General features: G+C 31.1%; 1 long non-coding RNA gene across 1 annotated transcript; it reads left to right on the plus strand.

Moving 5' to 3' along the window:
• The first annotated feature begins 3119 nt into the window (after positions 1-3119).
• LOC104646685 (uncharacterized) lies at positions 3120-6875 on the plus strand. Its single transcript, XR_740858.4, has 2 exons — positions 3120-3299; positions 6053-6875. It is a non-coding gene; the product is annotated as an uncharacterized lncRNA (long non-coding RNA).
• The last annotated feature ends 7762 nt before the right edge of the window (positions 6876-14637 follow it).

Below are 14637 nucleotides of genomic sequence, written 5' to 3' on the forward strand. Positions count from 1 at the left end.
TATATATAGTATATACGTACTATATATGTCTTTTAATTTAAAAAAAACCAAAATAATTGCACATAATATTTTTGAAATGAATTTTTTTACATAATTTTTCTAATCATTGAAACCTACTATATAAATATTTCAAAACTTACGTATTGTTGTTAGTCAACTTCTTGATGATGCAAAAGCATATAAACTAACAACTCACAAAATTTAAAATGTGAGAATAAAATATCCATATCATTATTCTTTTAGGTAAGTTTGATCTTCTCGTTGTGGCTAAGACATGATCACCAAATTCAAAAAAGATAATTATTGGTTCAATCAATTTCTTAAAAAAATAGACTGAAGGATGATACTTGTTATTTTTTGAATAGTATAAGGATGTTTTTTGCTCACTTAGATAATATAAGAATGTACATCAGATTTGACTCATAGTTGAGGGATAATTTTAGCCAAAAACTCATATAAGTGTTTCAAAAATCTGATATGTAAGTTGTAACCACGTCCTTAATTGAAATTAATATGCTTATGCTCGTCTAACGTTAAAAGCAAATAAATGGCATAGCATGACAATCTATAGACTAAATTGACAAAAAAAAAAATAGCTTATTTTAGAATGTATTGGCAAAAAAAGGACTTTCTTTTATTTCTTTGACATACAATAGTTATATTGCTCTTTCTTAAAAATTGTATTTTTGTTCCCCTTAATTTTCTCTAAACACATTTGATTGCTGCTTTTTTTTCTTGAAAAGGTAAAATTTATTGTTTTATTCTTCTTCTTTGTTTGTCAATTATTTTATAATAGACTTCTTCTCTTTTTGTCTCCTTTATTTTTTTGAATTCATTTTATACGTATATTTGTTTCTCTCCCAAATTTTTTGTTCTTCTTTTTAATTCACTTTGTTTATAAAAATCAAATATAACAATATGTTTATTAATGAATATTTCTAATAATAATCTTTTATATATAATTTTGTTCTTGTCCAATTAATTATTGAATTTCATGATTTGTGGAATTAAATTTTTTTCAATTCTTTTGAGAAGATTTATGTTATTAATCCTTTTTTTTCATTCTAAAATCTTTTTTAGGTATATTTATTGCTTTTGTATTTTTTCTAATTCTACTTAATTTACTTTGTTTATGCAGATCAAATGTATGTTTATCCATTGATCCTCCCAAAATCTTCTTTTAATATATAATTATGCAGTGTTATTTTTTCACTTAATTTTAAAATTTCTGTGATTTGTGAAATTTAAAAAATTTAAACTTTTTCGAGCAAAAATTCAGGTTTTAGTATTTGAAATTTTTGTTTTCAATTTCATGGGCAATAAATATTCTCATAAGATTCTCGTAAAAAATAGAATGTTGATTTTGTTGAATATAAATCAATGTATACCAATAAATGTCAATCTCATTTTGAATAAATGTATACAAATTTCTTAGGTGAATACAGACCAATGAATACATAGATAAACACGAACCAATGTATACATAGTGCAGTTACAGTATACATAACAAGAATCACATGTACAATTTATGAATAAAAATTAATTTTCATAGTTATCATATTAACTTCATTCCCGTATTCGTTCTAGTTATAACCTATTATTGTTGGTAACATTCTTATGTATATATTACAAGTTTATGTCTACATGATACAATTGTTGTATCCATCAATAAAATTTACACGTCTATTTTTATGAATGATTTTTTGTGTATACATATAGATTTTTTATGTATACATTATGTAACATCTAAGCCAAAATTATGAATGTTTAAGATTTCTATTATTGACAACTACACTAGTCTCTGATAAAATGGTCACAGTGCTTTTCTTGAAACATTACGATACAAAATTGGTGGCATTTGAAAGAAAACTCATGGACCTACAATTTTCATATTAACGGCTCACCTAATTCATTACATACTAAAAAATATGATAATATACATTGTTTGCCTTTTAGAGAGGCTCATATTGATTGCATGTTGTTTTTTGACCAAAAGTTTTTGTGGGTATTTTTGATGATTTAATAAATTACCTGTGTTAGTTCGAATGAGTAATTATAGGTATTTATAAGTTCAAAGGAGGTATGGACCGTGAAATAGAATTTTTCTATAGGCAAAACAAATATCTAAAGCTAAGATTATGAAACTTCGAACTTTCTCTTATTTATAACTATACTAGTCTCTGGTATAATAGTCATAATAAACATTAAATAATACAAAATTGGTGGCATTTAAAAGAAAACTCAATGACCTACAATTTCATAAGTCATGGTTCACTTAATTCATTATGTACTAAAATATATGGTAGTATACATTGCTTGCCTTCAAGAGAGGCACACATTATTGTATATAGTTTTTTTGACCAAAATATTTTGTGGGTATTTGTGATGATTTAATAAATTATATGTGTTAGTTTGAATGAGTATTATAGATACTCATAAGTGCAAATGAGTTATGGACCGTGAAATAGAGTTTTTTTAAATGCGAAACACATCTAAAGCCAAGATTATAAAAATTAGAACTTTCTCTTATTTATAACAGTACTAGTCTCTGGTAAAATTGTCATAATGCTTTACTTTAAACGTTAAATGATGCAAAATTTGACATTTGTAAAAAAACTCATTAAACTACTATTTTCATATGTCATGGCTTAACTAATTCATTACGTACTAAAAAATATGGTAGTGTACATTGTTTGCCTTCAAGATAGGCACACATTGATTGCATGTAGTTTTTTGACAAAAAATATTTGTGAATGTTTGTGATGATTTAATAAATTATGTGTGTTAGTTCGAATAGATAATTAGGTATTTATAAGTTCAAATGAGGTATGGAACATGAAATAGAGTGTTTCTATACCCAAAATTAACATTTGAATCTAAAATTATAAACATTCAAAGTTTTTCTTATTTACAACTACACTAGTCTTTAAAATGGTCATGATGCTTTACTTTAAACATTAAGGGATCGTTTGGTTACTGGATAAGGATTGAGTTATTCAGGTATTAAATGTTGCATAAGCTTTACCATGTTTGGTAGCATTTTTTTGTTAAAGTATAAAATTCAACATACATAATACTATGTTTGGTTATAAAATTAGAAAATCACATAACTAATACATGTTTAAGTTGTGAGTCAGTCTATGTATTGACAATTTTACTCTTCACTCTCAACCAATACACACCACATGTTTTTAGATAAACATTCCCATCATTTATCCATCTGTAGATCTAGAATAATGGTTCTTCATCTTCTAGGCAAGTAGATTGAAAAACTTTCAATTTGACATTCTTTCTTTGAGGTTAGAAGTTCTCAAACTCAAAATTTGGCTGTTTTTTTTTTATTTGTTCTTCTTCTCCTCCTCCAGTTTTCTCTTTTGTGTTTTTCCTCTTGTTAATTCGATGAGATAATGAAATTGTAGATCTTCTGAGTATTTTCTAGTTAAGTTGATGTTTGAGTACACCTAAATTTGATGTGGGTTTTGTTTTGTTTGTTTAAAATTTGTGATTTATGACCCAATGAGTTCATTAAGTTTAGTTGCTTTAGCTTCTAAAATTGCAAAAGATAAACATGTATTTGCAGTTTGACAAAATAGTATTAATATTCTAGCTATAGAAGCCAAACAAAAATAAACATTTTACCCTATTTTTCATGTCACTTTTCATTTTCTTTTCAATAAAATTGAACATTTTAGTATGAAACCATCTATTACCTTCCTATTATACAAAATGTGTTTGCAATACTTAGTTAAGTAACATGATTGATATGTTTTTTTTCTTTTGGGATTCAATTTGATCATGATGTGATTTTTAGTTGGAAAATAGGTGAAAATGGATTCTCAGCAATTGCGCGATGTTGAATCCTTTATGATTCTCGAGGAGATTGTGGTGTATTCCTATATTGTCCTTATCTGCTTTTTTATGGCTATTTACAGCATGTTATTAAGAAAACAATCTAGAAATAGATGGGGCATTCGATATTGTTGAGTGCTAGAATTCCAAAAATCTTGTCTCATCTGAATTTTCTCATTCGTGACAATGATATTTTATGTATTGACAAGCTTAGGATGGATAGAAACGCCTTTCACATATTAGCCTCCTTAGCCAAGAATATTGGAGGTTTGACTGACAGTAAAAATATGTCGAGTACTGAAAAGTTAGCAATATTTTTAAATATTTTGGCTCATCATGAAAAGAACAGGTCTATCAAAGTTGATTATATTAGATCGGGTGGAGTGTAAGTGGAGCCTTTAATGAATATCTAAGAGTTATTCTTAAACTAACTCCAGTATTACTTGTTAAACCTAATCCGGTGCTCGAACATGATAGTGATGATCGATGGAAATGGTTTAAGGTAGGTAAATTTCAATCTTAACATTTGATTTACTACAATAAACTTGAAATATTATGGTGAACGTATTTTTATTTTTAATAGTCATTTAGTATTTAGAGTTAATTTATCTTATAGGGTTGTCTTGGTGCATTGGATGGCACTTACATTTCCATTAGAGTTGAAGCAATATATAAACCAAGATACAGAACACGAAATAGAGATATAGCAACTAATGTCTTGAGGGTTTGTGATAGAAATCTCAACTTTATTTATGTATTACCTGGTTGGGAGGGATCAGTCGCTGATGGTCGCGTATTGCGAGATGTTGTTGTACGAAGAAATAGGTTGAAAGTACCTCATGGTATGCTAAATATAGGAAGACCTTTGTTTATTTCTACTACATCAAAATAGAATAATATTTAAAGTAATTATATTATTGTTTACATTATTAGGTAATTAATATTTGTGAGATGGAGGATATACAAATGGAAATGGTTTACTGTCTCCCTACCGAGGATATAGATATTGGCTAAAGGATTGGTAGGGTGACAATCCATCACTTCGATGTCGAGAAGAGCTCTTTAATATGAAGCATGCTGGGGAACGTAATGTTATCTAACGAGCATTTGGACTATTAAAAGGACGTAAGGGAATTCTTAGAAGTCCTCCGTAGTACTCAGTTAAGGTTCACAATAGAATTATTAGTGCATGTTGTTTATACACAATTTCATTCGAAGAGATATGGAAGCTGACCCCTTAGATATGGAAATGGATTTCCACATGGAGAATCAACATGAACATGAAAATATTAATACAATTGAAACATCTGATGAGTAGACCACTTGGAGGGATGAACTAGCTCAGTCTATGTGGAATGAACGATTGGGAAACCAATATTTATAATTTTAAACTATGTGCTCATTTTTGGTGTGCTTATGAACTTTTACTTTTGATTTTCCATCCACTGTAAAATGTAATACCTTCTATTATTTTGTGAAAACAAATGGTCAATCTTTTGTATGTCTCACATTGTTGTTTGTGCAAATAAATAGTGAATCTCAATGTATATCTATTATTTTATAATATAAGTAGTAAAATTCTCTTTATCTCTTCACATTATCTTTTTCGCAGACCAATGAAGTTGTATTACAATTAATTTGATTATGATTGAGATAATTTTCTTGTAAGTTGTAACTTAGTATTACTTGTGATTTCATTTAAAAAAAATTCAAATTGAAATGGCTAATTTTACTGTTGCAACATCCAACACGTCCAGAAAGAGGCCAAGAAAACCAACACCTTCATGTCGAAGAATATGGACTCCAGAAAAAAGGAACTTACTCTTACAGATGGATTAAAAGAATTGTGTGTTGATGGTTGGAGAGGAGATAATGGAACCTTTAGACATGAATATTTAATGGAATTGAAACACTACATGAATGCTCGTCATCCTAGTTGTGGATTGAAATCTTTACCACATGTTGATTCTAAAATAAGAGCATGGAAAAAGAGTTATGCAACCATATCGTTGCTAAAGAGTCAAAGTGGTTTAGGATTTCAATTTAGTGACGAAAGTACCTTAGTTAATTATCCAAAAGCTTGGGATGACTTGATAAAACGTATATTTATTTGAAATCATTAGGCAATTTCTACTTGTATTTTCTCTTGGTTATGGATCTTTGTCTTTGGAATATTGACAAGTTACTTTCTTTATTTTCTTAGGTTGATCCAAATGCCAAGTCAATGAACTTGAAAAAATGGCCATTATTTGCTGACTGGGAAGAGATATTTGGCAAGGATAGAGCTACTGGGGAGTTTGTAGAAGGTCCAGAAGATGCTGTTGAAGAAATAGAAAGAATCGAATCTCAAGAAATTACTAATGACATGTCTGTGGGATTTTCCATTGATGTTGTCGACATAGATGATGCTTCAGGCACAAGAAAAAATCGAGATGCTTAAGAGGAACCAACTGGAGCAACACAAAGTCCATTTAACGCTCAACATGAACCTAATGAATCAACTGGAGCAGCATAAAGTTCATTCACCGCTCAAAAAGGTGAAACCCATCAATCTTAGAAAAAGGGTAACTGTTTTAAAGCATCATCTTCTAAAGTCAATGAAAAAGGTAGATGCAAAAAAAGAAAAACAGTTAAAGATGATAAGAGATTGTTTTTAAAGGTTTGGTGGAGGTGATGAAACAATTCACTGAAAGCCATGATAACAGGATGTCTTCTTTAATTGACAATCTAGGAGAGCGTGTCTATCTGAAATTCGTGGTAAGATATATTCTATTATTGGATTCCCTGCATATGAAACATACAACTCAGATGAACGAGTTAAGGCAGCAATGGGAATTACTCAAAATATAAAGAGGATGGAATTCTTCTTAAGCATCAGCGAACTTGAACGTCACAGTATGATATGGATGATTATTAATGATAAGCTTTAATTTATTGAATGATTTTTGTGTAGCTATTTTGTAAGGTCTAACCATAATGGGATCTTTTGATGGATGATTACGAATGATAAGCTTTAATTCACTGAATGGTTTTTGTGTAACTGTTTTATAAGGTCTAACCATAATGGGATCTTTTGTTACCTAGTAGAATGTCCACAAATGTGCATATATGTGAATGTTGTGGGCTTAAAGTAGGTTGTTTTCGTATAACAAATGTTGACACCAAATTTTGGTTCGATGGTTTTAAAATTAATACATTTTGAGTCAAATACAAAAAAATAAATAATATAAAAAAAAATCTGCCTTTCCCACATCTTTTCTCAAATAATTTTCAATTTTGCAACTGTCCCACATCGGTATTTCATCCTTTTTGAGGATTTTTGAGTTTCTATATAAACCCACTTCTTTCACTATTTTTAGGGGAGGATTTGGAAGGGAAAACAAAAGAATACTCATAAAATTTTGAGAATTCTTGGTTCCCATAGTTCAAAAATTTTAAAGTGTTTTTGTGGTTTTTCGAGTTGAGGAGGTGGAGTCGTCTCCTTCAAACTCGTAGTTCTGGTTCGCCGCCCAGAACCAGGTAAATTTTTTTTCTTAGCCTTGTTTTATTTAATTCCCAGCCATTTTATGTTTTCTGTTTATTATATATAGTTTGTTTTGTTTTTTTAGTTTAATGTAGTTCTAAAAGTCAATTAATATTTGTGTTTATTGTAGTTTTAATATTAGCATTATTTTATGGTTTGATGTTTATTTATTTATTATTATTATTATTTTAAAATTGTTAGTCAACTATTTGCTATCTTAACTTTTCAGGGTTTTGTTATTATTTTATTTTAATGTTATTTTTATATATTACGTTATTGTTATTTTCATTTCTAATTATGTTGTTTTAGTTTGGTTGTTGTTTTCCATATTCTCTTGGGATAAGTTTGTTATGTTTTGTTGATGTTCAGGTTATATTAAATATATTTGTTAATTGGCCAATGAAAAAACTCTCCGTCGGTTTTGGAGGCCTCCCCAATATTAAAAGACGGAAATTTTAAGTTTAAGTTCATATAACTTGTTTATTAAATTGTTAAAAGGGCCGATGAAGAAATTACCGTCGATTTTCAAGGTCTCCCATGTTAGTAAGACGGATTTTTGTTTTTTAAATTATTATTTCATATATTCAATTTTATTCATTTTTATTTATTACTAACACCTTTACTAAGTGTGTTTACAGGTACCCAAGACTTGTTTCATTGAAGTTATTCGAAAGGAGTTCGAATTATATTTTACAATTCATTATTTTGTATATATTGATGCTAGGCAAACCTTAGGCCGTTTCTCATGTTGTTATTTTATTTTATTATTATTTTTTATTTATATTACTGGTATATTATTGTTATCTCCTCAATTTGAAAAGATGAACTCAGTCGGGAACCACAGTTGTGGATTTCGAAGGGTGCCTAACCCCTTCCCTTCGGAATAACTTGAACTCCTTACCTAGAATCAAATTGGTTTCGTAGGCATTTCTTTTAGGTTAATTAGTTAATCGGTTTCCTAGTTTTCCTAAAAATTAGGTGGCGACTCCCTTTTCCCTTTAACCCCCTTTTACCACTTTTGACCCCTTTACCCTTTTTAAAAATTCAATTAACCAATTCTTTTTTTTATTATTGAGTCGCCGCGACGTTGCTCCTATTCAAAGGATGTCAACAGAATGGCGACTCCGCTGGGGAAATTAGAGGTTCTAACCATTCTGGGTTCATTTTTTCAAATTGTAGATACTATTCTTTATTGTGTTATTCATTATATCTTGTATATTTTGTTAATTATTTGCATGTCGTACTAATTATTTATTCATTATTTATTGTATATTATTCTATTTCATTACATAATTTCTGCCAAATGGCAAATAGAATGCATTAGGATAAAGGCGGTTACGTGGCTTTCCACGACTGTCCTTCAGAAAAACACCTTTGAAATTCTTTGGAAGTGATAAAAAAATAGTTGGCTTGCGGTCATCCAACGTTGTTTATTATACTTCATCCCGTAGTTGTCCAACTCGGGTAAACAAGTCTCTTTTTAAGCCCACTCTTAGTCAGCTAGTGTAAAGCGAAACCAAAACATCGCATTAAGCATAACACTCAAGACATATTTGCATAACATGCACTCATTGTTTGTATATTATATGATATATCTGTTATACGTGATGTATTATTCATTATTTCAAAGTTATTTTTGTTAACCTAGTTTTTAGAATATTCATAATTCAAGTCTTGTTTTATTCAAGTTACAAGCCGTTTGAACTACGTTTGACCTGATTCCTACTTCAACAGGATACGTAGGCGCCATTAAGGCTCGGTCATCTTCCCCGTAAGTTTTCCAAATTTTAAGAACAGAAACTGGGGCAAAATTTTGTGGAAGTCTCCAAAATTTTATAATGGAGATAGTAATTACAATATTAAATATCGGAGGTTTGTTGAAGCTGATATAAGGGCAAAATTTTTTTGGAATGCCCTCAAAATTTCACCAAGATTGTACACAGACTCCAGTATTTATGAGGCTTCACTCCGAGTTGGTTTGTTTATTTTGCATTAATTTTTTTGTACATGATGTCACATTCATTGTATATCTTTGATTTTTATTATACTCCATTGAAAAAATTAGTTTAATTGACATTTTTTAAGTTTGGGTAGTCCGTCCTTCAACGATTTTTGTACTTTTGTTAAATTTAGGTGGTCCGCCCTTCAATGTGACTCACTGATTCATGCGTCCTTGTAAAAATTTTCTTTAAATTGTAAATAAAAAATATTTTGTTCAATTCGGGTTGCCCGTCTTTCAATGTTGCTCATTGATTTTTATTCTCATTATTTTTTCCTTTCAAAAAGTAATTTGTTGTTTATAAATTTTATGTCATATTTGGAAGAACTACGCAAACCTGATTCTCATCAATGAGATACGTAGGCAACCTTTATTGGGTTCGGTATTCTTTCTTCAAAAGATTTTTTTTAATTTATTTTTTATTCTTTGATTGTTTATATTTTCGAAATTATTTTTAACTGGGTTGGTGCCGACACAGTTCAAGTGTGCATGTGAAAAATAATTTGTATAATAATGAAGATTGACTTCTTGTTAAACAATGGATTCTTTTGGTACCTCTCATTCATACTTTGTTACACTTGCAAATGTTGTCTTGTATAAATTCAAGATCAGAACAAAATCAGATTCATTGTTTCATGTGCATTGTGTGGTGAGTTTTGAATCAAATTAAATTATATTGCATTGTTGATCTAGAACTTGGCCTAAATGTTATTGAGGCAAAATTCTGAGTAATGTTTGATTTGAAAAATGATTGTAGGCCTTCTTTGATCCATTTGAGCCTTTCAAAGCCTACCAAATGATGTTAATCCTTAGATGTCCCCACTTTGAGCCTTAAGCCTTTTCTTTGAACAACCACATCTTAGCCTATACCTTTTCTGAGTGCTTTTACGCACTATCTCTCTTTTGACCAGAATTTCTTGAGTGCACTGAAGACATGCAAGTTATAAGAGAAGATACAAAGTTCAAATTTGTCAAAGACAAAAGTTATCAAAGTTCCTGAGTGTCAAGAAAACAACAGTGACTTTAGAAGAAAAAAAAAGCTTCAAAATTCTCCACCAATTTAAGAAAGCAAAATTTCAAAAAGAAGAAAAACACTCCAAACAAAAAGGAGAAAATTCAAAAAGGGGGAAAACTCAGACAAACAAAGTTTCAAAGAAGTCAAAAGTGCGAAAAGAAGGGACAACAAAGAGAATCAAACTCTAAAGCATAATAAATGTTGAAAGCATCTATTTAGTGCAATGCTCAAGAAGGAATAAGTCACTTTAATCCCAAATGACTATCCTATCCGTTCCTAAGCCGACATTACAAGCTATTAACAAGCCCTACATGATTTCAATTCAAATGTTCCACATTAGCGAAGATTTACATGAAGGTCAAGCCTATGGTATCACAATTGCATGCATTGAAAATTTTTTTCGAATATGAGTGTGCCTTTCCAGATGTTTCCAAATCAAAACACTTTAAATGTGCGTAAATTGAAAGTTTCTTTCTTGTGACGGCACTTGAAGCATGATGTTAGGTCTAGTTCTAAGCTTTTGTTTATAGCAAGATGGACAAATCTTGTTGTTGCTTAAGTACATTTGAGTTACCACTTGAATCCATAGGAATTACCTCGATGTCAATTTCAGTTGAAAGTGAAAATTGTGAGAAATTTTTGTACAATACTATTGTTGGCGCTAACCAAGTTAAAATATGTTTCATTGTTCATAAAATAAAAAATGGGTTGAAACCCACTTTACAATATTTGTCCAAATAACTTTGTGGACTGTTTCAAAGTTTAAATTGCATTTTTGGTAGTCATACCCTCCAAAATGACATTTTTTTTTTAATTTTTCGGTAGTCATACCCTTCAAAATGACATCTTTTAAATTTGGGTCGTCATACCTTTCAAACTGACATCATTTTATTTTTATGCCCCATATTTGTCCATACCAACTTTGTGGACCGTTTCATTGTTGATATTTGTCCATACCAACTTTGTGGACCGTTTCATTGTTGATATTTGTCCATACCAACTTTGTGGACTGTTTCATTGTTGATATTTGTCCAAACAACTTTGTGGACCGTTTCAAAGTTTAAATTGCATTTTTGGTAGTCATACCCTTCAAAATGACATTTTTTTTAATTTTTCGGTAGTCATACCCTTCAAAATGACATCTTTTAAATTTGGGTCGTCATACCTTTCAAACTGACATCATTTTAATTTTTGCCCAATATTTGTCCAAACAACTTTGTGGACCGTTTCAAAGTTTCAATTGAATTTTTGGTAATCATGCCCTTCAAAATGACATATTTTTATTTTTGGTAATCATACCTTTCAAAATGACATCTTTTAAATTTGGGTCTTTATACCTTTCAAACTGACATCATTTTATTTTTATGCTCATATTTGTCCAAATAACTTTGTGGACCGTTTCAAAGTTCAAAATTGTATTTTTGGGTCGTCACATCCTTCAAAATGACATCTTTTTATTTTTCGGTCGTCATGCCTTTCAAAATGATATCTTTTAGAAATGAATTTATTATCTTAAATAAATTAATTCTTTCCAAATTGGTTTGTCATGCCGTTCAATATGACACTTTTTTATTCCATTTTAAGTTGACATTTTATTTGGTCCATGATGTTATTAAGTTTGAATCATTGCATTGGTTAATACCTTGTCATATGGTCATGTTTGCATGATTATGTTATATTTGCTACTAACATTGATATTGCAGATTTTGTGATACGTCATGTTAAGTTCAAATTGGGTCGTCCGCCTTTCAAAGAGACATGTTGGGTTGTCATCTCCCTTCAAATGACACGTTAAGTTCAGATTGGGTTGTCATCTCCCTTCAAATGACACATTAAGTTTAAGATTGGGTTGTCATCTCCCTTCAAATGACATGTTATGTTCAAGTTGGGTCGTCCGCCTTTCAAAGAGACAGGATTGGGTCGTCATCTCCCTTCAAATGATATGTTAAGTTCAAGTTGGGTCTTCCGCCTTTCAAAGAGACAAGATTGGGTTGTCATCTCCCTTCAAATGACATGTTAAGTTCAAGTTGGGTCGTCCGCCTTTCAAAGAGACATGTTGGGTTGTCATCTCCCTTCAAATGACACGTTAAGTTCAGATTGGGTTGTCATCTCCCTTCAAATGACACATTAAGTTTAAGATTGGGTTGTCATCTCCCTTCAAATGACATGTTATGTTCAAGTTGGGTCGTCCGCCTTTCAAAGAGACAGGATTGGGTCGTCATCTCCCTTCAAATGATATGTTAAGTTCAAGTTGGGTCGTCCGCCTTTCAAAGAGACAAGATTGGGTTGTCATCTCCCTTCAAATGACATGTTAAGTTCAAGTTGGGTCGTCCGCCTTTCAAAGAGACATGTTGGGTTGTCATCTCCCTTCAAATGACACGTTAAGTTCAGATTGGGTTGTCATCTCCCTTCAAATGACACATTAAGTTTAAGATTGGGTTGTCATCTCCCTTCAAATGACATGTTATGTTCAAGTTGGGTCGTCCGCCTTTCAAAGAGACAGGATTGGGTCGTCATCTCCCTTCAAATGATATGTTAAGTTCAAGTTGGGTCGTCCGCCTTTCAAAGAGACAAGATTGGGTTGTCATCTCCCTTCAAATGACATGTTAAGTTCAAGTTGGGTCGTCCGCCTTTCAAAGAGACATGTTGGGTTGTCATCTCCCTTCAAATGACACGTTAAGTTCAGATTGGGTTGTCATCTCCCTTCTAATGACACATTAAGTTTAAGATTGAGTTGTCATCTCCCTTCAAATGACATGTTATGTTCAAGTTGGGTCGTCCGCCTTTCAAATAGACAAGATTGGGTTGTCATTTCCCTCCAAATGACATATTAAGTTTAAGTTGGGTCATCCGTCTTTCAAAGAGACAAGATTGGGTTGTCATATCCCTTCAAATGACATGTTAAGTTCAAGTTGGGTCGTCCGCCTTTCAAAGAGACATGATTGGGTAGTCATCTCCCTTCAAATGACATATTAAGTTCAAGTTGGGTCATCCTCCTTTCAAAGATACAGGATTGGGTCGTCATCTCCCTTCAAATGACATGTTAAGTTCAAATTGGGTCGTCCGCCTTTCAAAGAGACATGATTTGGTCGCCATCTCCCTTCAAATGACATGTTAAGTCCAAGTTGGGTCGTCTGCCTTTCAAAGAGACACGATGGGTTGTCATCTCCCTTCAAATGACATATTAAGTTCAAGTTGGGTTGTCCGCCTTTCAACGAGACACGCTGGGTTGTCACCTCATTCAAAGTAACATGTTATTCGCATCATCCTTCTTTCAAAAGGTACATCACCTTCATTGTGCAATTTTGCAATTAACATCAAAGGGTATGTGAATTTTCTCAGTTTGCAATCAATCTCCGTCTTTTGTTTATTATTTTCATCCCAGTCGATCAACGTGGAGTCTTGCTCAAAAGTTCTACTAACGTCTCAATTGTTTTGTTCAATGTTTATCAAACCAAATTTGGTTCGTCAACTTTGTTTGACCAGGATCTCTTTCATCGATCCTAATCAAACAAAGGGGCAAGTTGTTGACACCAAATTTTGGTCCGATGGTTTTAAAATTAATACATTTTGAGTCAAATACAAAAAATAAATAATATAAAAAAATAAAAAAATCTGCCTATCCCACATCTTTTCTCAAATAATTTTCAATTTTGCAATTGTCCCACATCGGTATTTCATCCTTTTTGAGGATTTTTGGGTTTCTATATAAACCCACTTCATTCACTATTTTTAGGGGAGGATTTGGAAGGGAAAACAAAAGAATACTCATAAAATTTTGAGAATTCTTGGTTCCCATAGATCAAAAATTTTAAAGTGTTTTTGTGGTTTTTCGAGTTGAGGAGTTGGAGTCGTCTTCTTCAAACTCGTAGTTCAGGTTCGCCGCCCAGAACCAGGTAAATTTTTTTTTCTTAGCCTTGTTTTATTTAATTCCCAGCTATTTTATGTTTTCTGTTTATTATATGTAGTTTGTTTTGTTTTTTTAGTTTAATGTAGTTCTAAAAGTCAATTAATATTTGTGTTTATTGTAGTTTTAATATTAGCATTATTTTACGGTTTGATGTTTATTTATTTATTATTATTATTATTTTAAAATTGTTAGTCAACTATTTGCTATCTTAACTTTTCAGGGTTTTGTTATTATTTTATTTTAATGTTATTTTTATATATTACGTTATTGTTATTTTCATTTCTAATTATGTTGTTTTAGTTTGGTTGTTGTTTTCCATATTCTCTTGGGATAAGTTTGTT

Source organism: Solanum lycopersicum, chromosome 4 (assembly GCF_036512215.1).
Source record: "Solanum lycopersicum chromosome 4, SLM_r2.1".
NCBI lineage: Eukaryota > Viridiplantae > Streptophyta > Magnoliopsida > Solanales > Solanaceae > Solanum > Solanum lycopersicum.